The sequence below is a fragment of the Podarcis bocagei genome, assembly GCF_964188305.1.
Source record: "Podarcis bocagei genome assembly, chromosome: 9".
Classification (NCBI taxonomy): domain Eukaryota; kingdom Metazoa; phylum Chordata; class Lepidosauria; order Squamata; family Lacertidae; genus Podarcis; species Podarcis bocagei.
Genome location: NC_138134.1, coordinates 26993792 through 27018509, shown reverse-complemented (window position 1 = coordinate 27018509; position 24718 = coordinate 26993792). Strand labels below are relative to the sequence as shown.

Sequence of the window (24718 nt, the reverse complement as noted above, 5' to 3'; positions counted from 1 at the left end):
TTATGGAGCGAATGCCTGCAGATGGCAGGGGAATCCGCTGCAGTTGTGAGCAGTCCGTGGCTCTCTTTGAAACTGCAAAGCGGGTGTAAGCGGCTCCTGTCAGCGAGCTGAGCCGGGGAGGAGGGAGAGAAGCAGATCGGGGTTGGATCGGGGTTGGTTGCTTTAAAACAACCCCGTGCTCTATGTCCCTCTCTCTTCTCCAGTGAGCTGCTAAGTAGCAGCAAAGCTTTTCAGCCAGCCTAGCCGGGAGGAGGGAGAGAAGCAGATCGGGGTTGGATCGGGGTTGGTTGCTTTAAAACAACCCCGTGCTCTATATCCCTGCCTGCAGTTTTTTGCTGTCCGATTTTGGATCAGCCACTGTAGGGGCTGTGTGTGTGTGTGTGCTTGAGCTATCGTTCTCCTCCTCCTCCTCCCTGTTCACTCTCCCAGCGCCCCTGCGCTCTCCTGCGACTTTAGGATTGATACTGTGTGTGTGTGTGAGAGAGAGAGGGGGGGGTGGATCGTTCTCCTTCTCTTGCTTCCCACTCCCAGCGCCCCTGCGCTCTCCTGCGACTTTAGGATTGATACTGTGTGTGTGTGTGAGAGAGAGAGGGGTGGTGGTGGATCGTTCTCCTTCTCTTGCTTCCCACTCCCAGCGCCCCTGCGCTCTCCTGCGACTTTAGGATTGATACTGTGTGTGTGTGAGAGAGAGAGAGGGGGGGGGATCGTTCTCCTTCTCTTGCTTCCCACTCCCAGTGCCCCTGCCTCTCCTGCGACTTTAGGATTGATACTCTGTGTGTCTGTGTGTGAGAGAGGGATTGTTCTCCTCCTGCTGCTTCCTGTTCACTCCCCCAGCGCCCCTGCGACTTTAGGGCGACTTTAGCATGGATCCACATGGATCCTCAGGATTTTTGCATTGGGCTACGCCAAAGTCACCGTCGGATCACATGTCTGTGGCCACAGCATGAACCACAAAAATCATACATCCACTGTTTTGTTTAGAATATTTTTTTCTTGTTTTCCTCCTCTAAAAACTACGTGCGTGTTATGGTCTGGTGCGTGTTATAGAGCGAAAAATACGGTAATTCTATAGGGAGCTCCCTCTGTGTGGAAATACAGCTGTTCTCTATATTGATATCAGTGACAACTCTTCAGGCAGGCATTTGTGGGAGGAGTGTAACAGCAGTGAAATGCTTTGATAAAGTGCTGCTGCTGATTTGCTATATTTGTTGTTATTCCTTTGCTTATTGATTTTAATATATTTGTTATGTGTTTTGTTTGTTTGTTGGATGCCACCTTCTGATCCTATGGGATGAAGGGTGGGTTAAAAATGTAAGTCTGGATTCAGCTAACCTGGTGGAAGCCAGCATAGTGCAATGGATCTTTCTCCCCTATGTTCTATCTGGCAAGTGGAAATGCTTGCATGGAACGATCATGTTAGCATGGTGCTGACATCTGTCCACAAGAAATAATGATAATGTTAATGTTAACGATAATAATATCAGTATACTGTTTTGATTATTCAATTCAAATTCTGCTTGGATCTTCTTGGATTGTAAAGCAAGGCGAATTTTAGAATAAGGTTCCATACCGTAGATTGAATGATCTTCTGGAATATGAAAGGGTTTTTTTTAAATAGGGAGGTGCTACTGTAAAGAAGATTTGGTATCCTCGAAATTAGGTGACAAGGAAGCCTATGAGAAAAGCGGAGGTTAAATGAAGAAGGAGAAACCCAAACGGAGCAGCAAACACATAAAACCTGCAGAGGGATATCAACATCTTTAAAAACAAAAACAGAAAAGGTTGCCAAGACACGATGTGCAAATGTGGGGAAACTATGTAAACAACCAGAGCATCATTGTTGCTAAAATTTGTAAAGACTGGCTTCAGAATATTTACCTGTCCAGCTTGTTGTATTATGAATTCAGCCCCATTTCCCCTAGACATTCTTCAGCTTCAAATGCTAAATGAGATTCTGTGCATGTGCTGTCAATCTTCAGCAAATCAGGCGCCCAAAGCTTTGTACACTTATACACTGAAGTTCATTCCTGGTAATACCTTGCCCCTGATGAAAACTCATTGATTGCAGTGAAACCATGCAGACTACAAAGCCAGTCAATGAAAAATATCATTGACTGGTGATTGACTCTATGCCACTAGACTACCTGCTCAAACAAGCTTTTGTTGGGTGAGCATCTTCTCTCTTTGAATCAATTCGCTTGATAGCTCCTTGCAAATGTTCTATGTAGCTGTTTCCCCCCAGTCCCACTTCTCTTGTTCCTGTATTTGGGGGTGGGCAGTTCACCCCCCAAAGTGGCTCTCCACAATTGTTGGGGTGCTGCATAATATGTACAGGGCAGAGGAAACCAAGTGGTCATTTCCAGGGCATGTACAAAGCACAGCTTCATCAGCAAGCATGCACCTATGTTAAAAGCACCATACATTTAAAGCACATGTTGTTGTTTAGTCGTTTAGTCGTGTCCGACTCTTCGTGACCCCATGGACCAGAGCACGCCAGGCACTCCTGTCTTCCACTGCCTCCCGCAGTTTGGTCAGACTCATGTTTGTAGCTTCGAGAATACTGTCCAACCATCTCGTCCTCTGTTGTCCCCTTCTCCTTGATCTTTCCCAACATCAGGGTCTTTTCCAGGGAGTCTTCTCTTCTTATGAGGTGGCCAAAGTATTGGAGCCTCAGCTTCAGGATCTGTCCTTCCAGTGAGCACTCAGGGCTGATTTCCTTCAGAATGGAGAGGTTTGTTCTTCTGGCAGTCCATGGGACTCTCAAGAGTCTCCTCCGGCACCATAATTCAAAAGCATCAATTCTTTGGTGAGCCTTCTTTATGGTCCAGCTCTCACTTCCATACATCACTACTGGGAAAACCATGGCTTTAACTATACAGACCTTTGTTGGCAAGGTGATGTCTCTGCTTTTTAAGATGCTGTCTAGGTTTGCCATCACCTTTCTCCCAAGGAGCAGGCGTCTTGTAATTTTGTGACTGCTGTCACCATCTGCAGTGATCATGGAGCCCAAGAAAGTAAAATCTCTCACTGCCTCCATTTCTTCCCCTTCTATTTGCCAGGAGGTGGTGGGACCAGTGGCCATGATCTTCGTTTTTTTGATGTTGAGCTTCAGACAATATTTTGCGCTCTCCTCTTTCACCCTCAATAAAAGGTTCTTTAATTCCTCCTCACTTTCTGCCATCAAGGTTAAAGCATCTTTCCCAACATCATTTTCTCCTAAAGAATCATGGGGACTGTGAGCTAAAATGCCCAGCACCCTTAAGAAACTATGGTTCCCAGGATTCTCAGTGGGAGTTCATGCGCTTTAAATGTATGGTGAGTACTCAGCTTCTGAGCAGGGAATTTCTGAAAAACAGGCACACAGCCCTCCCATAAATGCTTGCTGAGAAAGATCGTGAATTCTACCCCGTTTCTGAATTGAGCTGAAGGCAGTTCACTAGCCATTTCTTGTTTTCACTGTCAGGGCCTGATGTCAAAGACAAGTTGCTCTTAAGAGCTGAACAGTGGCTTATCTTGTTGACAGTGGAAGTTGCTGCAGAGAAAATAAGGAATCTCTGGCTGTATGTGTGGTTTCTCCTCCCACACGCATACCATGCTGCTCAATTTTGACCACTGTGAAGACTGTGCTGGTTGTGTGCCTATAATGGGAACTGAGAGGCACGAGGAGCAGAACAAGCAAATGGCTTTGAGGCAGTAAGCACACAAAATGCAGCACAGATGCAAGGAGACATTTCCATTTGGTGCTGGTGCATGAAACCTGCCCCTGGAGCAAGCAGAGCTGTATGACTGCCCCTTGCTTGCCCCTGCTCTGCCCAGCACAGCTAGACCAAACAGACCGGAAGGAGAGAGAAAGCACTACAAGGGAAGGAGGCAGGAAGATGCAGGGAAAGTTGATTAGTTGTGCACTACTCAAAGAATCAAACCTCTCCATTCTGAAGGAAATCAGCCCTGAGTGCTCCCTGGAAGGACAGATCCTGAAGCTGAGACTCCAATACTTTGGCCACCTCATGAGAAGAGAAGACTCCCTGGAAAAGACCCTGATGTTGGGAAAGATGGAGGGCACAAGGAGAAGGAGACGACAGAGGATGAGATGGTTGGATAGTGTTCTCGAAGCTACCAGCATGAGTTTGAATAAACTGCGGGAGGCAGTGGAAGACAGAAGTGCCTGGCGTGCTCTGGTCCATGGGGTCACGAAGGGTCGGACATGACTAAACGACTAAACAACAACAACACCCAAACAATTTGGACCATTGGAACGTAGGAAACTGCCTTCTAATGAGTCAGACCACTGGTCCATCTAGATTGGTATTATCTACACTGAATGGTGGTGGAGAGGCTGGGGGTTGAACCTGGAAAATTCTGCGTGTTAATCAGATGCTCTGAGAGCCAACAAATTGAAGATCAATCCAGATTAGACTGAGGCACTGTTACTGGATAGTTCCCTAGACCAGATGGCTCAGAGGTTGCCTGCCCTTGATGGGGTTACACTCCCTATCAAGGAAGGAGCGGGTACACAGCCTGAATCCTTTGCTATCACTTGAGGATCAGATGGCCTCAGTGGTGTGGAATGCCTTCTATCAGCTTTGGCTAGTGGCCCAGCTGCACCCCTATCTGGGCAGGAATAGCTTAACTTCAGTTGTCTATGCTCTCGTAACCTCTAGGTTAGATTTCTGCAACGTGTTATATGTACTGCTGCCTCTGAAGACAGTTTGGAAACTTTAGCTAGTGCAGAATTTGGTGGCCACGTTGCTCACCGGGACAAGATGGATTGAGCACAATACACCGATTCTAGCTCGACTCCACTGGCTGCCAGTTAGTTTCTGGGCCCAACTCAAAGTGCTGCTTTTGACCTGTTGAAATATACTCAGAGTTGAGAGTGGATTTCATGCTCTTTATTCAGCTCACAGTGGTGAGGAGGAATCGAAGTTCCCCTAGAATGTCTGCTTTATATACATTATTTACACAATGGGCCCCACGTGATTGGCTAATTCCGGGATTCTCCTGTACGCCAATCAGGTTGCGGATTCACTTCCACCTGGAGCTGGATTGGGTGGCTCCTGTGGACCAATCAGACTGCTGCATTCTGAATGCTATTGTTCTAGGACCAATCAGACTGCTGCATTTTGGATCCTATTCAACTCAGTACATAACTCCTGTAAAGCCTTACACCACTCAAGGACTGCCTCTCTTCATATGAACTGACCCAGACTCTGAGATCATCACCCAAGGCCCGTCTTCATGTGCCTTAATAATGATGATGATGATGATGATGATGATGATAATAATAATAATAATAATAATAATAATACCACCACCACCACTGGGCTATAGCCCTTTTCCTATTGCTCCTTACAGGGTTTAAGTGTGCTTAACTGTGCTGAATTGTGGCCTTGTACTAAATCTGATAATAAGGGTGTTCATATGAAAAACCAATTTTTTAAAGAAGGGGGGTTAGGTTTGGAAGATGCAGTCTAGTATTTTACCATTCATAATATAGAATCGTTATGACCATGCCTATATAAAACCTTCATCAGTATTACATTTTCACTAAAAATGGAAAATTTAAAAACACACTACTATGTTTTTAACATTTTCAAATTCCTTTTAAAAAAGAAATACACATTTTCCCCACATCGGACTCTGCTTTTTAAAGAAAAATTGATATGATAAGCCGTAGAGCTGAAAAAATGGAAGAAGCAGAGGCATGCGAAACAAATGCAACACTGGTGTTGCAAAGTAAATGAAGTAACACAACGCTTCAACTGCTAATTGACAAGATCCACACTTCTAAGCCAAGTTCTGTAATATAATCCCCACTGATGAGGGGAAAAAAATACTTGTGATTGAACAGGTGCAAAGAAAAATAATTACATGCCAAGCTGTATTCCTCCAGCTGAAGGATCATGACGACTTCTAGTCATGTACTGAAAACAAAATGCAAACAAAATGTCTGATGCAGAGAATTAGAAATGATAAATTTAAATAGCATATCTAAATTAGAATGGCACCAAATATCCTCACATCTTCCCCCTTTTATTATGAGGTAGAAATTAGTAATTTTGGAGTGGCCAAAACTTCTCCTGAGAACCTTTCTGTGAATATTCATCTTTGGCACCATTATTCATATGGACAGCTGCTGCTGCCGCCTCCTCCTTCCTGGGTTGCTCACATGGGTGATCTTGCCCAATCAGAGATTGCGCAGTGAAAAAAGATGACATCACAAGAACCCTATGCCTGTTTACTCAGAAGTGAGTCCTGTTTTGTTAAAAAAGGGCTTACTCACTCCCAAGTAGTAAGTGTGAACGTATAATTGCAAATACAGGCAATCTGATTTGCTTGTGGGATGACATCACCGAGGGCAAGTGAGGACAGATTAAATTAGGGGGAAGTTAAATTCCTCTTCACCTCACCAGTTGTGGTGTTTATTGCGGCAAACAGCAGTTTCATACACAGCAAACAAATTTAAACAAGGCAGTGTGAATTCACCCTCCACTTAAAAACAGAAGCATCCATCCTGGCTCCTGTTGAGTCCATAGAGGTTCCTGGTGGTTCAGTGCTGGAAGGACTATTACAGGGCCCATGCGGCAGATACAATTTGTTTGATTAGAGAAACAATATAGTGTGGCATCTTCTGTACCACACTGCTCCTGTTCTTTAGGAGCACTCCAAATGCACCTTAGATATATTAGCTGAGATGTAGGAGCTACTGGTTCACAAGTTATTTTTCTCCCATGGCTAATGTCCTATGTGACAAATCTATTTGTCAAGTGACTTTGAACTTCCATACTAGAAAGGGTGAGAGGAAGCACGAGTTATGTGCCCCATCTGTTGCTTATTTAGAATCTACAAAAATGAGTTCAAGTATCTCCCCACCTTGGGAAGATGTTTGTTTTCCAGATGTGGAACCACCATCTTTCTGGGAAAGAACAAGCTGGTCCTTGAACCAGCACATTGGTGGCTCATCAGTCAAGCAAGTAAGAAAGGGTTGTAGCTCATGGTGGAAGACCTGCTTTGCATGTAGGTGGTCCCAAGGTTGATCTCCAGCTTCTGCAGTTAGGACTGGGAAAGATTCCATGTCTGAAAAATCTGGAGAGCTGTTGTCAGCCAGTGTGATTCGATTTGGTCAAAGGCACCTTCCTATGTTCATAAGTAGAGATGGACTGTCTGAGAGAAGTGTACTGAGTGCCAGATTGAGGAGTTGCTCAGGCCAATAAGCCAAGCTGGAGTTGACATCATGACAGATCCAGATTACTGTATATCCTACTGGTAGCTGCAATATCATGGATGAGAAACACTGTTACTGGCGATACTGCCTGAGGTCACTGGTTCAGAATATTCTAAATAGTTTTCAGAATGTTTTTTAGTTAGAATGCTTTCAAATTTTTTGGGGGGTTTTTTCATAAACATGTTATCATTACAGTGTCTGCTGTCCTGGGCTCCTTCGAGAGGATTTAATAATAAATAATAGCACCCTCTGGCCAACACAGTGACCAGCAATTCTCTCTTCTGGCAAATTGCTTTGGTATCTCAGAGGAGAAGTGCCTGGGTCTTGCTGCCAGATAATCTGATTCAACACTCTGCCTCCTACTTCATGGTCAGATGGCACAAGACACATCTTAACATCTGAAGCTACGTGGGAGTTGCTAATGTAAGCTGCTTAGATGAGAGATCTGTAGGGAACCATAGATAAGCTGCCCTGATATCTTCAGAAAATGGCAGCATGTAATTATAAGGGCATTCCTACATGTCTGAGTAATGTATTGACTCCGTTTGGGATATTCAAAATGAGCATGTGAAGAGAAAGGGCAACTTGTATGTATTTGTCTAACAACAACGTCAACAATAACAATAACAATGGTTTTATTCATATGCCACCCATCTCACTGGGTTGCCCCAGCCACCCTGGGCATCTCCCAACAAAATATTAAAAAAACACCAAAAAGCATCAATAATTAAAAACTTCCCTGAACCCGACTGCCTTCACATGTCTTCTAAAAGTCAAATAGTTATTTATTTGTTTGACATCTGCTGGGAGGGCATTCCACAGGCAGGACGCCACCGCTGAGAAGGCTGGTTCCCTGTAGCTTCATGTCTCACAGTGAGGGAACCACCAGAAGACCCTCGAAGCTGGACCTCAGTGTCCAGGCTGGACGATGGAGGTGGAAACACTCCTTCAGGTATACTGGGCCGAGGCCATTTAGGGCATTAAAGGTCAACGCTTTGAATTGTTCTCAGAAATGTACTGGGAGCCAGTGTATGTCCTTTAGGACTGGTGTTATATGGTCCCAGTGGCTGCTCCCAGTCACCAGTCTAGCTGCCACATTCTGGATTAGTTGTACTTTCCTAGTCACCTTCAGCGATAGTTCCACATAGAGCCTCAAACATGTTTAAGACATCAATGCTTCTACAAATGATAATATGTGCCCAGAGACAGAGCAAGGTGGGTGCGGTGGGTGTGGTCCCCCCGGGTGTCATCCCTGGGGGGGGGGGTGACATCACCCCGCCGCTCCCCCAGAACACTTGCTGCGGGCAGCACCTCCCTGGGATGCCGTGGGTGGCACGCCCCCTAGGATGCTTGTCATGGGCAGCGCAGCCCCCGGGACACTTGCCCTGCCCCCTGAGATGTTCGCTCCGCCCCCGGGTTCCTAGCCCTGCCCTGTGGGTGGCTAGCCCTGTCCCTCCGGGTGCCGGAGCAGCTAGCTCCGCTTCTGTATGTGCCAGGAACTTGGAAATCTATTCAGATCAGCCTTTGGGACACTAATGCCTCAGTTTGACCTACGATTACTTCCCCAATCAGCTTAGCATTTGGGGCTTGAATAGTGCTGTGCACAGCATAGGGGGCACATGATTTCAACCCTGGTAGGCAAAGACAGATCAGTGGGCATTATTGTGATGTCAGGTGATTGACAGGTGGGAGTCCCAGCCTCCTGTCAAACTTGCCCATGGTTGGTGGTAGCATGGGAGACAAGGAACCAGTTATCCATCCCTGCTGTAAATTAATGAACTTGTACACCACCATCATAAAGAACGGATGTGTCTCACTGCAGCACAGCTATCTCCTTCCCCTATCCTTTGCCTTTCATGGTATGCTCTGAGTTATGCTCTTGCGAATGGGAAATCCAATCTTATTTATAAAACAAGCAGGTGTAATATTTTGGGGGGAAAGAAAATTAAAAAAATGCATTTCCAAAGATAAATGCACCCTGAAATTAAACCCCCATGATTAATTTTGTACTGTTGATAGGAAACTGCTTCATTTGGCTCAGGAAAAATATAGTGTGTTGATAAGAGAGAAATAGCCAGGCAATATTTAGGAGTCTCCTAATGAAAAAAATATTAATTTTCTGATAACATTCCTACCCTCCCCAGAGTCGCACACGCAGATGGCAAAATGTAACTTCTCCATATAAATCCACACTTCTCCTGATTTATCAAACTGCTTTATGGCATGTATGTAATAGGGCCCAATCACAAGGCATAAATATAAAAACACATCAAATGCTGGAAAAGTTAGGTCAAAAATTGTTCATTCCAAAAAATAAAAAAGTCAAACTTCCTGTAAAATCTACTTGGTAATGTGGCATTGAATTAAACTATATGTGTTCTGTTTTTGTATTCTGATTGTACATAATTAAGCTGAATGAAGGCTTGTGATATATAAGTAATGTAAGTAATACTCATTGGTTACTTTCTTAAAACAGAGGCACTTTGCACATCCTTAGAGGCACTATTTTTTCATTATTTCTGCACATATTTCAGAGTTAATCAAGACAATGGAGTTGGTTTCTGGATCTAGTCTTTGGGAATTCTAACTGGTAACCCTAAGCTCTGGTAATGTATCAGTTACTTGATGTAGTGCATAGCATTTGTAGAAGTCATGTGGCAGTATAAATTTAGGCCAGGAAAAGAGCTAAAAGTCTACTTGCTCAATGATTTTCTCCCTATGTGTTAATGTTCCCTTTGTTGATCTGTTAAGAGTGGCTTCAGACATAAAGAGACACTGCACTCAAACACGGACTGTAAACACTTAATTGTTTTACCCATTAGTTTTCAATTTGCATATTCATCTTTTCAACTTTCAGTGTAACACCTAAAGAGGGAAGCTAACCACTTTTTTTATTTTTTACCAACTCCGAAACTGTAAAAGCTGCCCTTACAAGAAACCCACTACAGTGGTACCTCAGGTCGAGAGCTTACTGGTAATTCATTCTGGAGGTCTGTTCTTAACCTGAAACTGTTCATAACCTGAAGCACCACTTTAGCTAATGGGGCCTCCTGCTGCCACTGCACGATTTCTGTTCTCATCCTGAAGCAAAGTTCTTAACCCGAGGTACTATTTCTGGGTTAGTGGAGTCTGTAACCTGAAGTGTATGTAACCTGAAGTGTATGTAACCCGAGGTACCACTGGACATCTATCCTTCTGAAATTTGACGAGATTCATGACATTAGAAGGGTTTATCATACCTGCACCCTGTTGAGCCTGGAAGGACAAAACTGCCACTACCACCTCATGGTTGAAGAACTAGCACAGCTGATGTCTTTCACATTTCTGTCACCCACAGAACAACACTATGAACTCCATAAAGAGAGTCTATATCCGGCATGGAAGTAACACATTATCCCTCATTTCAGTGCAAACTATTTTACCCAAATGAGGGACAATGGATGGAAGGAAACAGGGAATGCATAAGTAACTCGAGAATCTGGACTGGAATTTGAAATACAATTTTTTTTTCTAACTCCAGTTTTGGAGGGGGAAAATGTATCTTAGCACCCCCCCCAAAAAAAACCCCACACAACTAAAAGTACATGACAATAACCCTTCCAGTTCTCCATTTTCAAATTTGACAGTGTTCTGTCAACCTATAGCAACTGCAGATCAGGCTCCTTATGTCTTTTATATTTGTGACTCCAAATCTCCATGGAATGCTTAACTCCAACCGGATGGGATTAGCAGTACAATAAAGCCATTTGTCTCCGAAAGCCAACATTTGTTGGAATAATATTTCTACCATCCGGTGGGTAGCATCTGTTACCAACAGGGAGGTATATCTTCCTGTTGGTGTCTTTAAGGATTGCATAATAACAACGGGCGCAATCCAACAAAGATTAAGAACTTTAAGGTTGCAAACCGAAGCACAGTTACTAAGGAGTAAGACTCGATGAGCTCAGTGGGCCTTACCTCTGAGTAAACATGCATTAACAGTGTTGCCTATTCCAATGATTTCAGTGGGAAAGTGAACTGTGTGTTTAATGGTCTCCAGTTGAAACAATAACTTGACAGCACTCAGTTTTGGGTGGATGATGCTAAGTGTTTGGATTGAAGAGCAGCTGCTTAGTGATCCTGTGTTAGCTTGTGACACCAGCAGTTTCTGGGAGTTCAGTATGTAGGAAGGTTTTGAATAAAAATGTTCACCAGCCAATAGCATACCCTCCAACATTTCTCTGATGAAAATAGGGACATCCGGGGTCAAATCAGAAACCGGGATGGCTTCTCTAAATCAGGGACGTCCCTGAGAGCCAGCGTGGTGTAGTGGTTAAGACTCGTAATCTGGTGAACTGGGTTCGCTTCCCCACTCCTCCACATGCAGCTGCTGGGTGACCTTGGGTTAGTCACACTTCTCTGAAGTCTCTCAGCCCCACTCACCTCACAGAGTGTTTGCTGTGGGGGAGGATGGGAAAGGAGATTGTTAGCCGCTTTGAGACTCCTTCGGGTAGTGATAAAGCGGAATATCAAATCCAAACTCCAAACTCCCTGGAAAATAGGGACACTTGGAGGGTCTGCAATAGGACTGAACAACGAAAAACATGAATATACTTGTCCATTAGCTAATGCAGCAGGAGACCAGGCAGCCATCAATGGAAGTTGTTAGACTTCCATTGATGAATGGAAGTTGTTGGATAACTGAAGCAGGCCAAAAATAGTCAGGAGAATCTGGTCTTGCATCCTGCTGCATCTGGATATTTAAAGTATATGAGTGCTTTCCAGCTTTCAACACCCATTCATGGACTCTCTGCTATTGTGTCCCCCACCCCCACCATTCAATAAAACCAAAGAGTAAAATTATTAGTACAAAATGGTTGGCCTGTAGACTCTCACATAAAAGACAGCCAGACAGCCAAAATATTCCAGCCTGATGTTTTGATTAAAGTAAAAGGAAATAGGAGTGAGTATTAAAATGTATTTTTGTTTTTTTTAAACTAGAAAGACAAAATTATTCATGGATTTTCCATTTCTAGTCATTAAAGTAATGGCTTACTGGAGTAAGAGCTGATTGCAGGATTTTCCCATTGTGACTCATTAACACTTGTATGTTTCCTTCCCATCTTCAAAACTGAAATGTAGCGCTGCGTGGCATAATGAAAGGCATTTAGCTCTTTCCCTGCACCTTATGTAAGTTGGCAAAATTGCAATGCCTTCAGTCTAATTGGATCTGTTTCTACCAAATTTGTTCTCATTTGTCTAGCAATACATGACAACCCTTTACAGCAGCTTATGGCACCTGAAGACGTTTTCTCCAATTCCAAAGTATAAAATGACATTTTTGAAGGTCATAATTGTAGATTTAAAAACAAAAAACTGAGTGTGAATTTATTTCTTCCTTGTCATATTCTTTGGGAAGACAGGTCTATTTCATATATTATTTTCTGATCTGGAGATTATTCACCATTTTGGAATACTTCTTGTTTATTCGGCTTGTATCTCATAATCACAGAAGCTGCTCAGAATGGAGACCACACAGTCAGATTTAATAATAATAATAATAATAATAATAATAATAATAATAAGTGCAGCCCTAACCTAGGCATGTTTACCTGAAAACAGAGTCACACAAACTAAATGAAGCTGGTCATCTCATTATTTCCATTGTATGGATGGATAAGAAAAGGTAAGAATAGAGAGGTGTCCCCCAGATCTCTGACTCAGAGAGATGTGAATGGGAACTTGGAACATCTCATCTCTACAAGAGTTCCATAGGCCAAAGAAATTGCTTGAATGGTGGCCCATTCAGAAGTATCAAGCTCAGTTATGTAGCATGGGATCTTAGGGGAGAAGACCCACTTGGTGGTAGAACATTTGCTTTGGATGCTGAAGGTCCAATCCCTGGCATCTCTGGGCTGGAAGAAACACCCACATAATAATAATAATAATAATAATAATAATAATAATAATAATAATAATAATAATAATAATAATTTATTATTTATACCCCGCCCATCTGGCTGGGCCTCCCCAGCCACTCTGGGCGGCTTCCATAAAAACCAAAAATACAATAAAATATCACACGTTAAAAACTTCCCTGAACAGGGCTGCCTTAAGATGTCTCCTGAATGTCAGGTAGTTGTTTATCGCTTTGACATCTGCTGGAAGGGCGTTCCACAGGGCGGGCGCCACTACCGAGAAGGCCCTCTGCCTGGTTCCCTGTAGCTTTGCTTCTCGCAATGAGGGAACCGCCAGAAGGCCCTCGGCGCTGGACCTCAGCGTCCGGGCAGAATGATGGGGGTGGAGACGCTCCTTCAGGTATACTGGACCGAGGCCGTTTAGGGCTTTAAAGGTCAGCACCAACACTTTGAATTGTGCTCGGAAACGTACTGGGAGCCCAGAGAGCTACTGTGTGTCAGTGAAGACAGTACTGGGCTAGATGCACCAATGGACTGATTCAGTATAAGGCAACTTCACATGTCCCTATGGACAAACCTGAAGGCATGTGCGTTGGAGGTTTCTGGGTGGTGCCCCAGATGCAGCATACAACTGAATTGGACCACACTAGTTGTTTTAGGTATAACATTATAATGAGCAAATATTTTAAAAATGGGAAAAACAGATGTGCTGTTTGTTGAAATACAGTGGGTGAAATGATTCATAGGTTGTTAAACTGCTTTTCGCAGTTCATGAAATCACTTCCCTGTCCAGAACTCTTTTGGAACTCATAGGCTATTGATCCACATTAGGCAATAATGTGCCTGAAAATCTATTTTAGCTGTGCCTGATTCCACCCACCTTGGTGGCATCTCTTGTTTCCGTTTCTTGATGGCAACATTGAAGAAGGAAATCCATCCAGGCCCACACACAAGTGACTACTTCACAGCCAAGAATTTTATTTTATTTTTAAAAAGCCTAGAGGAAAAAAATACATTTTTGAATTTAACAAGCAGTATATTCTAATGAAGCAAGGCTCCACACCATCATGGTAGCAGCTAACAAAGATGTCTGCATTAGCAATAGAGCTGGGGAAAACATAACAAATAGAAAAGGCAGGCATGAGAGAAAGCCATGAAACCAAGATGTGTGACTTTTGCACAACGGAAAAGATAGACTTGGAAGGAGGGAGCGAGATGCAAAAAACGAAAGGGAAAAAAGAGCTCAGTCAAATTAGGAACTTGGCACGATCTCTTCCGTCACCCACACAAACTTTCTGCTCTTTTTATGCCAAAGGAGAACAAAGATTGTTGGAAAAAGTGGATGCATTCAGCAATAAATGCCAGGATATTAGCAAAATGAATAACAGCTCTGGGCAAAATACGAGTCAGCTGGGGATTGCATAACATTGCTAGGATGGGGGAATTCCATAATGTGATATAGCAAGTGTTCAATCAATCAATCAATCAATCAATCAGTCAGTCAGTCAGTCAATCAATCAAACAAACATAAGCATATATTTTATCCCTGACAGTTAAAGAAGCAAAGCAATGAAGCCCTAACGTAAGGAGCAGCATATGCAATGAAAGTTTGTCCTTGGTTAAAAATGGCTTGGATCCAGACCTTCCTCTTGACTCGTTGACTGAGCTTTGCTCAGAGAAGGACCCTTTCCACTCACGGAACAGAATCATTGGATCCAATCCATTGTGCTTGCAGCTCCATTGGCGTAATGGAACATGATTCCCAGCAGGCAGCAAATCCACAGTGCTGCTAAGATGCTAATTTTCATCCGAGCTATTTGGCGCTGGGAAAAGGCTGCCTCCAGAAGTGGCTGGCTCTCCTTCAACAGAGATATTTAAGCAGCAGGGGCTGGATAGCCGTCTGTCAGAGATGCTGTGCTTGCCAAGTTGTGCACTGGTCAGGGGATAGTCTAAATCATGGGTAGGCAAACTAAGGCCCGGGGGCTGAATCCAGCCCAATTGCTTTACAAATCCAGTCTGCAGACGGTCCAGGAATAAGTGTGTTTTTACATGAGTAGAATGTGCCCTTTTACAGTGGTACCTTGGTTTGCAACCATTTTGGATTGCAACCGTTTTGGATTACAACCACGTCAAACCCTGAAGTGTGTGTCCCTTTTTTGGGATTACAACCTCCCCTTTTTTTTTGGAGACCCCATTGGCGAAAGTGCGCCTTGGGTTACAACCTGTTTTGGTTTACAACCGGAACGGATTATGGTTATAAACCAAGGTATCACTGTATTTAAAATACACCTCTGGGTTATTTGTGGAGCCTGCCTGGTGTTTTTACATGTGTAGAATGTGTGTTTTTATTTAAAATGCATCTCTGGGTTATTTGTGGAGCATAGGAATTAACTCACCCCCCCAAAAAAAATATAGTCTGGCCCCCCACAAGGTCTGAGGGACAGTGGACCGGCCCCCTGCTGAAAAAGTTTGCTGACCCCTGATCTGGATGACCCCCAAGCTTCCTGCCAACTCTCAAATTCTATGATTCACATGCAGCTCACTGCAAAAAAGCAGTGGGCATAGGTTTAGAGAAAGAAGTACTGAAGTATTCGTCCTCCATCTGGGCTTTGAGAGAAGGGTGGGGGTGGGGGAAGCATGGGAAGGGGAGGGGGTTTGGGAGCGAGGGGCAGAAAAAGGATTCAACACTCTCTCTCCAGCCCACTGCTGGAAATTGCCCCACCCTGATGTGCCAATGCTATTTGATGGTGACCCATGTTGAAGACATTGGCCTGATGCCATAACATGCAGTCCTACCTCTAGGGAAGTCTGAACTTTCCTCCTTGTGCTAATACTAACAGAGTCTCTGTTTAAAAAGAGCACCCTGGATGGGAGTTTGTTAATGCAGCCTTGAAGAAAGACCAGAGAATCCACTTGGCATTTGTGTTTCCCAAGACCACCCACACGCTAAATGCTGCCTTACAGCTTCTTGAACTTTCCAGAGGAATTGAAAGACATCCTGATGAAGCCTTTGTTAGGGAGAAACATGTTCTAGCCTTGCCACTTGGTCTCTCTCTTGCCACTTTGGTCTCATTTAACCGCAAGATGTTTTGCCACCCAGCTGAGCATAATGGGCTGGCACATGACTATATGCCTTCTGCCAATGCTGCAAGCAGGGGGGATACTGTCTTGGGTTCTCAAGGAAAATGATAGCCTAAAGGTTCAGGCTGATCAATATGATAGTTATACTAATATCCCTGGAACATCTAAAAGATGATCACTCATACTGACGCTCCAAAATAAATGCAATACGTGCAATCAATTAAGCTGTCTGATGATATCTTGCTGCTAGTCATTTTCCTTTATGGATTTTAGAAAATGAGCCCCAAACTGAGATCCTGTTGTTTATTGAGCATGTATTGCAAATCATTTGCAAGTGTAATAACAGACAATGCCAGATCACATCACTGATGTGATTTATAATTCTATAAGCCAGATTTCCAATTAAGTATCTAATGATGCTTTAATTACTGAAATTAATACAGAGGACTAAATTGCATGAATCCAAAGGTTCTCATGCACCCACTTTTAAAAAATTGGCCACATTCTGCCATGCCACATCCCCAAATTGTGGCCACATAAGTACACAAACTTGTTATACGCCAAGAGGAAAAAGCAAAACCTTATCTGAATAAAGTAAGTTTTAGAGAGAGCTGGTCTACAGACTTCAGCCACCATGAAGAAGCCACTGTAAACCCCACAGCACGACAGCTCTCATCCCGTGATGAACTGTTCATGTGGAAGAGCACTCTGAACTTTGTCAACTTTCTGAAACAAAAACTGGGATGGTGAAAACTCCCCAATTCACTCAATATGAATGGTTCTCTGTGTGATGACACACATCATATACATGGATTTACAGTGGCTTCTATATTGTGGCTATACTGGTGGCTCAAGGCACATTTCCATGGAATCAGTGGTATTCAGGCCAGACTCATATGACCACGATGATGGCTTCTTCTTATTCATACTCATATATATATATATATATATATATATATATATATATATATATATATGTGTGTGTGTGTGTGTGAGCTAAGACGCTCACAAAGTATAAAATCCAGTTATAGAAACTTGGTTAGTTCTGCTGTGGCCTGATGATTATTAGCCTGTGGTACTACAGAAGCAGGATTTTTCAATCGTGACACCAGTATTGTGGAACACTCTCCCTGACAAAATATGAGAGCCTCCATTAGCATGGGCATTCTGCCACACAACTGTTTAGAGACAAACTTACCCCTGATCTCCTTACTTGAACCTCCTGTTTTAACTGTTTTAAATATTTTCCTGTCTGTTCCAGTTTTAAAACAGGCATGTTTTACTGTCTGTTTTTATTGTGAATGTTTAGTTTAACATTTTGATTAAATTGGTTTTATTGTGTATTTTACTTGTAAATGACTTAGAAGCTATTTATGCAGGATATTAATTAAATGATTAATTAATGATAGGAAAATGTGAAAACCCATTCTTAAAATATACAAGAGGACAACGTAGCTATTAAAACAAGAGAATCAGCTGAGAAATCACGGGAATGGCTGAGTAAACAGGTGTGTCTTCAAAAGCCCATGAAATGGCAATATAGATGGGCTTTCTCAAATTTCGGCAGGGAACGTGTTCCATAACACCACCATTATCAATGAAAAAGCTTGCATCCACAGTGTCACAAGCCAATAATACTCAAGACTCATTGGGTTCCATTTGTTGATGCCCTTGGATTCATGTGGTTAGTTCCTTGTTCATAGGCCTCCTTGTACGGCACCTCTATTCCAACAGAAACTCTTCTAAAGGTGAGTATACAATAGCATAAAGGAATGGTCCTGCATGCTGAGCAGCTGTACAGAAACATATCGCCTCAAAGAGTGGAATTTACAGTAGCCACCATGTAGCCACTTGATTGCAACAATTTGTCTTTGCCTCCAAATAAATTAGCTTAGGATCAGACCATTTAAAATTAAACCCACAAAAGCAGGTTATTAATCACTGTATTTCCTCCCTCCCTTCTAAACGCGGCAGAGCTCCTTGCCTGAGGAAATGCTTCCAAATAGTCATTGTTACCTTGTGGAATGGGAACAGTTATCATTTTTCTTCAAGGAAGCAGTGGTTCATGCAGACTTCTGCCTGTGAATGAATGCAGACCACCATTCATCAAGTGGCAGCACTGCGGCATTCACAGCAGCAGATGGCACGGTAGGGTGATAGCGCTCACCTGACCTCCAAACAGCTGAGTCGCTGGTGGTTACTGGGAGGGATGGGCGAGGCGGTGGGGAGGTCAGTGCTGTGCAAGTGCACTGACAGATCCAATCTGGGACTCCTGCCAATGCATTTGCACTGTGCCAACTCCCTGCTGCCTTGCTCTTCTGCCTCTCCTTCCTGGTAATCAGTAGAGATCCATCAAGTGGTAATCAAGTGAATGCCACGACTCCACTGTGCTGCCCACTACTGGGCATTTGTGCTCTCCATTTGGTTTCTGTAGCAACAGGCCAAGTGGGGAGAGTATTGCTGCTTCCTTTCCCAGATTACGAATAACTTATGGAAGGGCGATGAACGTCTCACCAGTTTATTTATATATAAGAAACCCCCTGAGATATTTCTGTACTGCCCTTTGCCAGAAACGGGTACAGGGCAGTTTGCAGCAAAACAAGCCACTACAGAACACAATACATATTAAGCAGGAACATATTTTTTTTTTTATTATCAAGAAGTACATAAACAAGAAAATTACCACCTCATAACTTCTAAATGACTACCGATCAAAAAGCCTGACAAAAGGGTGAGCTTTTACCTGGCATCTTCTATCTATCATGAGGGCAAGAGCACATGTGAGTTGGCAGGAAGATCCAGATTACTGTTTTGCTAGGAGATTTACATGCTTACCATGGTAAGTTATCACTTGATGTCAGGGATGGGACTGAGGAGGAATGGTGGGGACTGCCCTCCCCTCTTCCTTAATCTTTCTGAGAATAGGAGGACAGTATAGATTTAGAACAGTGGTTTGCAGAAGGTCATAGTTCAGGGGCTGCAGAAGGGAGAAGCTGGGAAATATTGAGAGAGGGGCAGGAGGAAGAGGAAGCACCAGGGAAGAGACAGCTAACAGACTCAGTATCTTGGGAAAGCATTCCTGAGCCCCCCTCTCCCAGGACCCGGAGTGCATTGAGAGTAGTAGAACAGAAAGCTCAGAGGCAGAAAGCACAGATCAGTTGGTGCACAGATGACGTAGAATAGGAGAGACATAGGGGGTGGGACTTTACTTGGAGCAATGCCATTATCTAAGAGAGACTGCATTCCTTCTGTGTGAATATTAAATAAAGTAGTTGATAAGAACTCTTTTTGTTTATCTGCTTCTTGGCTGCCACTGTGGGAGGGATAGGATTCCTTGAAGCCTCACACTTGGTGAATGATTAAATGTATCCATTCTGTGTATATATTTAAACTACAGATATGGACCCTGCAGCCCTCCGAATGTCATTCTGCTCCAGAGCTCATGATCCCTGACCATTGGCTATGCTGGCTGAAGTGATGGATGTCGCAGCCTGGTAAGACCTGGCAGGCCACAGGTTCTCCACCCCTAGTTTTAGCAGAATATCTCAGCTAAGACAGCTGCTTTGAAAATTAGCAAATGTCCACTCCTATACACACACACACACACACACACCATCTAGGAGAAGTCACTTTGTGTCCTGGCATTCCACAACTAATTGCTCTTCATCATCTTCATCTGCAGGCAACAGACTGGTGATGAGGAAATTGAGATCATTAGGATGCTCTGTTATGATCCAAATTAAATATTACGGATTTGCAGAGGGGACATAAGCTAGTCATGGTAGATTGAGAGATGCAAGAGGCAATATGAAATTATTAAGAATTTTCTCTCTCTTTTTCATTATGATGGGACTCATGGATGTCCAATGAAGCTGAATGTGGGAAGATTCAGGAAAAAGGAATTACTTCTTCACTATGGAATTTGCTCCTACAGAAGTCTGGGATGGTCACCAGCTTGGATGGCTTTAAAAGAGGATAGACAACTTCTTAGAGGATAAGGCTATGTTCTACCTCCACTGTTGTGGCCATTATTATTCTGAATCTGTTGCTGGAAACTGCAGGAGTGGAGAGTGCTCTTGCATTCAGATCCTGCTTTTTGAGCTGCACATTGGTACCTGTTTAGCCAATGAGAGAACTGTTATGTACTAAGCTTGGATCCTAGAACAATAGGCAAGTAGGATCCTAAAATGCAACAACTGATTGGCTTGCAGGAAAAGACCAATCAGGCTCCAGGAGGAAGTTAATCAGCGTATTAGGCTGGTGGGATCGTAGAATGCAACAACTGATTGGCAGGAAAAGACCAATCAGGCTCCAGGAGCGAAGCAGAATCAGCCAATCAGACAGGACTCATTGTGTAAATAATGTATATAAAAGCCTGAGGTTTGTGGGGCAATCAAATCACTGTTTTACAAGCTGCAATAAATAGCATGAAATCACTACAGGACTCCGAGTATATTTCAAGAACGCAATGCTGAACTAGATAGGCCTTTGGTCTGATCCAGTAGGCTCTTCTTATGGGATGTCTTTGGCAATCTTTGCACAGTTCCCATCACATGTAGTTTGGATCTCTGACAGCCTGTCTTTGACCACATCATCTCCCTCTGGCCCTTTTGACCCCCATTTTCTCATCTGTCAGAACTACAAGCAAGCTGCAGCCTGTCTTGGACCTCGGCTGAGGCCTGACATACCTAGACTGGAAAACTAGATACAAAATTCATAATCCTAGATGCTCAGAGATTTCATTAGGGAAGGGGAAATGCCATTTTCTCTCAGATGGGAAAGTATGACTATTGATTTGCTTTGATAAATAAATAGATAGATGATGATGATGATGATGATAGATAGATAGATAGATAGATGAATGAACAAGCAAGAAAAGAAACAACAAACAAACAAACAAATCCCAAGTTCACATTTCTGTTGTAAATCAAATCTCCAAAAATGTTCCAAAACCCTGTCTGGGAATAATTGTTAATCAGAGAAAGTAAAAGAATTGTTGCACTTCAGCCATTCTAATTAGAAATGCACAGGTAATGAATGGAATACAGGAACAAACAGCCCATGAAGAATTCAAATGAGCTATTTTAATGATGCCTACCTCTACTAATGATTAAATGAAAAAGTAGAGGTTTTTATTTGCTTTAAAATAAACAGGCTGATGGGTGGATATTCAATAATGCAAGAATCTTGCATCATCTGAGGGCTTGAAGGCATCTGCATAATTCCCAAGTGTGCTATTATAGGCTGTGAAGCTGCCTGGCTCTGCTTCCAGAGTTTTAGACTAGACTTCCTTAACTTGGTGTCATCCAGATACTTTGGACTACAGCATCCACCATCCCCGATTATTGGACATGCTACTTTGGGCTGATGACAGTTGCTGTCCAAAACATCAGGAGGGTATCAGGTTTGGGAAAGCTGTTGGAGGCAGTGCCCAAGGGGAGAGGGACTCAACCCATAACCTATAAATGCCTATAAATAATTTTATTTCATACACTGCCTTATGTCATTCATACCAGATTCAAATGCAGTGGTACCTTGGGTTACAGACGCTTCAGGTTACAGACTCTGCTAAAACAGAAATAGTACCTCGGGTTAAGAACTTTGCTTCAGGATGAGAACAGAAATCGTATGGCGGCAGCGGGAGGCCCCATTAACTAAAGTGGTGCTTCTGGTTATGAACAGTTTCAGGTTAAGAACAGACCTCCGGAATGAATTAAGTACCGTATTTTTTGCACCATAACACTCACTTTTTTCCTCCTAAAAAGTAAGGGGAAATGTCTGTGCGTGTTATGGAGGGAATGCCTACGGGTGGCATGCCTACGGATTTTCCTCCTCTAAAAACTACATGCGTGCTATGGTCGGGTGCGTGTTATAGAGCAAAAAATACGGTACTTAACCCGAGGTACCACTGTATTTCATGTGCAATATGGTTGCTGGTGAAAAACAGCTGCTGCTGGGTGAAGGCTCCATGCTTCAGCTAAAATGCCTGCTATTGGCTAAGCATTAAGATCCCATGGATCACTTGGTGAGTGCTGATGCCATCAGCGCACCTTCCCAGGGGCTGGCATGGCATTCATGATCACTTAACCTGCCTTATCAGTGTAGGAAGGTGACCACAGCCATTACAACTGTGGCATGGAGTCCATGCTATGCAGAAGTATGTTTTTCACTGGCAACCACAGCAAACCCTTGCTATAAGTTCTACTACATATTTCACCAATTTGGGGCACTCCAGATGTGTTAGACTAAAAGCCCATGCAGGCTGGAGCCAGTTAGAGTTGTAGTCCAAAACCTCTGGAGAGCTCCAGGATAGAGAAGGATGTTCTACTAGATGTGGGAGGGTTTAGGTAGGTAAATTCATGGTTGGCATTTCTAGTGACAGCTGCAGGTTTATCCTTAAGATTAACCTGGCCTTCTAATTTAATCCTTACTGTGGAATAATTCTGAAACAGGTTACCATGAGACTTCAAAGGAAAAACCATGGGATTATTTCTGGATTGCAGCTATCATCTTCCCAAGGTCTTGCTAGACCATTAAAGTCTGACAGTCACCATTCTAAGCTATATGGCTATGGATGGCAGGGTCTGTGAACTTTGGATCCCTTAATTTTTCATTTTCCCAGTCTTCATTTCTCAACATTTTGCAACAATTCGTGATTTTTGTTTTTTTAAAAAGAATCTACATGGAAATTAACCAGCATTTTAGTGAGGAATTCTCCTCACTAAATGATGATGATAATGATGATTTTATTTATATTCTGTTCACTTGACTAGGTTGCCCCAGCCTCTCTGAGTGGCTTCCAACAAAGTATTTAAAACACAATAGAACATCAGCCATTAAAAACTTTCTTGAACAGGGCTGCCTTCAGAGATCTTCTAAAAGTCAAATAGTTGTTTATATGTTTGACATCTTCAGGGAGGGCCACTACTGAGAAGGCCCTCTGCTTGGTTCCCTGTAGCTTCACATCTTGCAGTGAGGGAAACACCAGAAAGCTATCAGAGCTAGACCTCAACCACCTTGTGATGCCATTTGCACTTAGCATCTGGAAGCAAAAACTGTTTTTCCACATATGCTAATTTGTTTTAGGATTTTATTAGAGGTGTATTGGGGGAGGGGAGTTCTGAATTTTTATTTTTCATTTGCAAGCTGATTTATAAAGGGTGAGGCACAGACACAAGAACTTAGCGTTCAATTAAAAAAACAAAAAACACCTCTAGCAAATTTTCAATTAAAAAAATTGTCTGCAAAGAGCCTGTGATTGATTTTGTTGAAAAGAAATTAATTAGTACACTGTGTTCTTGACAAATAATAGATTAGAAGAACAATAGGATGGAAATGTAGGAAGAAAAATAAAAAACAACAACTCAATGAGTGAAGGAAATTTCAGAAGAAACAGAAGACTTGCTGATAAGCCCAAACGGCGACTTCAAAACAACATGGTGGGGAAGTATATTGTCCAGAATAGACGATGCTACGACAGACAGGTATTAAAAATGGCTTTCTATGCATAGTTTCAGTGAAAATATTTTAGAAATTGCACAACTGAGGGATAAGAATAAACTCTTTTTATTAGCATCCCCAATCTCTGCATTGCATGCTTCACCTCCCAGATCCCAGGTTTTGTGAGTTATATCCCCAGGACTCCTTTGAGATACTGCATATAGAGGTGTAATTGTCTTGCTACTTCGCTTGCAGCTTCCACCTACTTCTCCCCTGTTCTTCATATGGTTTTGCATTTCCCCAGGCAGTAGGAAGTCGCAAGGTGGATTTAAGGATTTTTTTTTTCAAGTTTGCTTTTTAAAAATAATAATATACAAGCTGAGCAAAGGATGGACTACTGACAAGCACGCATGTGGATAATTCTTAACAGTAGCATCAGTTCCACAAAAACCACACTCATGCAGATTTTCAAGGCTGTTTATTGCCAGCCACCTTAAAAAAAAAAAACTATCTCTCCACCGGAAGTAAAAAAGAAGTTACTGTTATTATCATTATCAATTGTCATAACTAATTAATTAAATGCATATACTGCCCTTTGTCAAAAAGACACAGGACGATTTACAACATAGAACACAAAATGTCAACATAAAGCATAATAGCTATATCATATGCATATCAAACAGTTAAAGGTAAAGGGACCCCTGACCATTAGGTCCAGTCGTGTCCGATTCTGGGGTTGCGGCGCTCATCTTGCTTTATTGGCCGAGGGAGCCGGTGTACAGCTTCTGGGTCATGTGGCCAGCATGACTAAGCCACTTCTGGCGAACCAGAGCAGCGCACGGAAACACCGTTTATCTTCCCGCTGAAGCGGTACCTATTTATCTACTTGCACTTTGACGTTCTTTTTAACTGCTAGGTTGGCAGGAGCAGGGACCGAGCAACGGGAGCTCACCCTGTGGTGGGTTTTCGAACCGCCGACCTTCTGATCAGCAAGTCCTAGGCTCTGTGGTTTAACCCACAATGCCACCCGTGTTCCCTATCAAACAGTTACACAAATACAATTGTAAGAATAAGA

The 24718-nt window shown here is 43.0% G+C and overlaps 1 long non-coding RNA gene across 1 annotated transcript in view; it reads left to right on the top strand.

Moving 5' to 3' along the window:
• LOC308595224 overlaps positions 1 to 20639 on the top strand; it is a 52118-nt gene extending 31479 nt beyond the window's left edge. Inside the window, exons 2-3 of the long non-coding RNA XR_014011938.1 lie at positions 19601 to 19697; positions 20076 to 20639. This is a non-coding gene — a long non-coding RNA (uncharacterized lncRNA). The remainder of the gene's footprint in view (positions 1 to 19600; positions 19698 to 20075) is intronic.
• The last annotated feature ends 4079 nt before the right edge of the window (positions 20640 to 24718 follow it).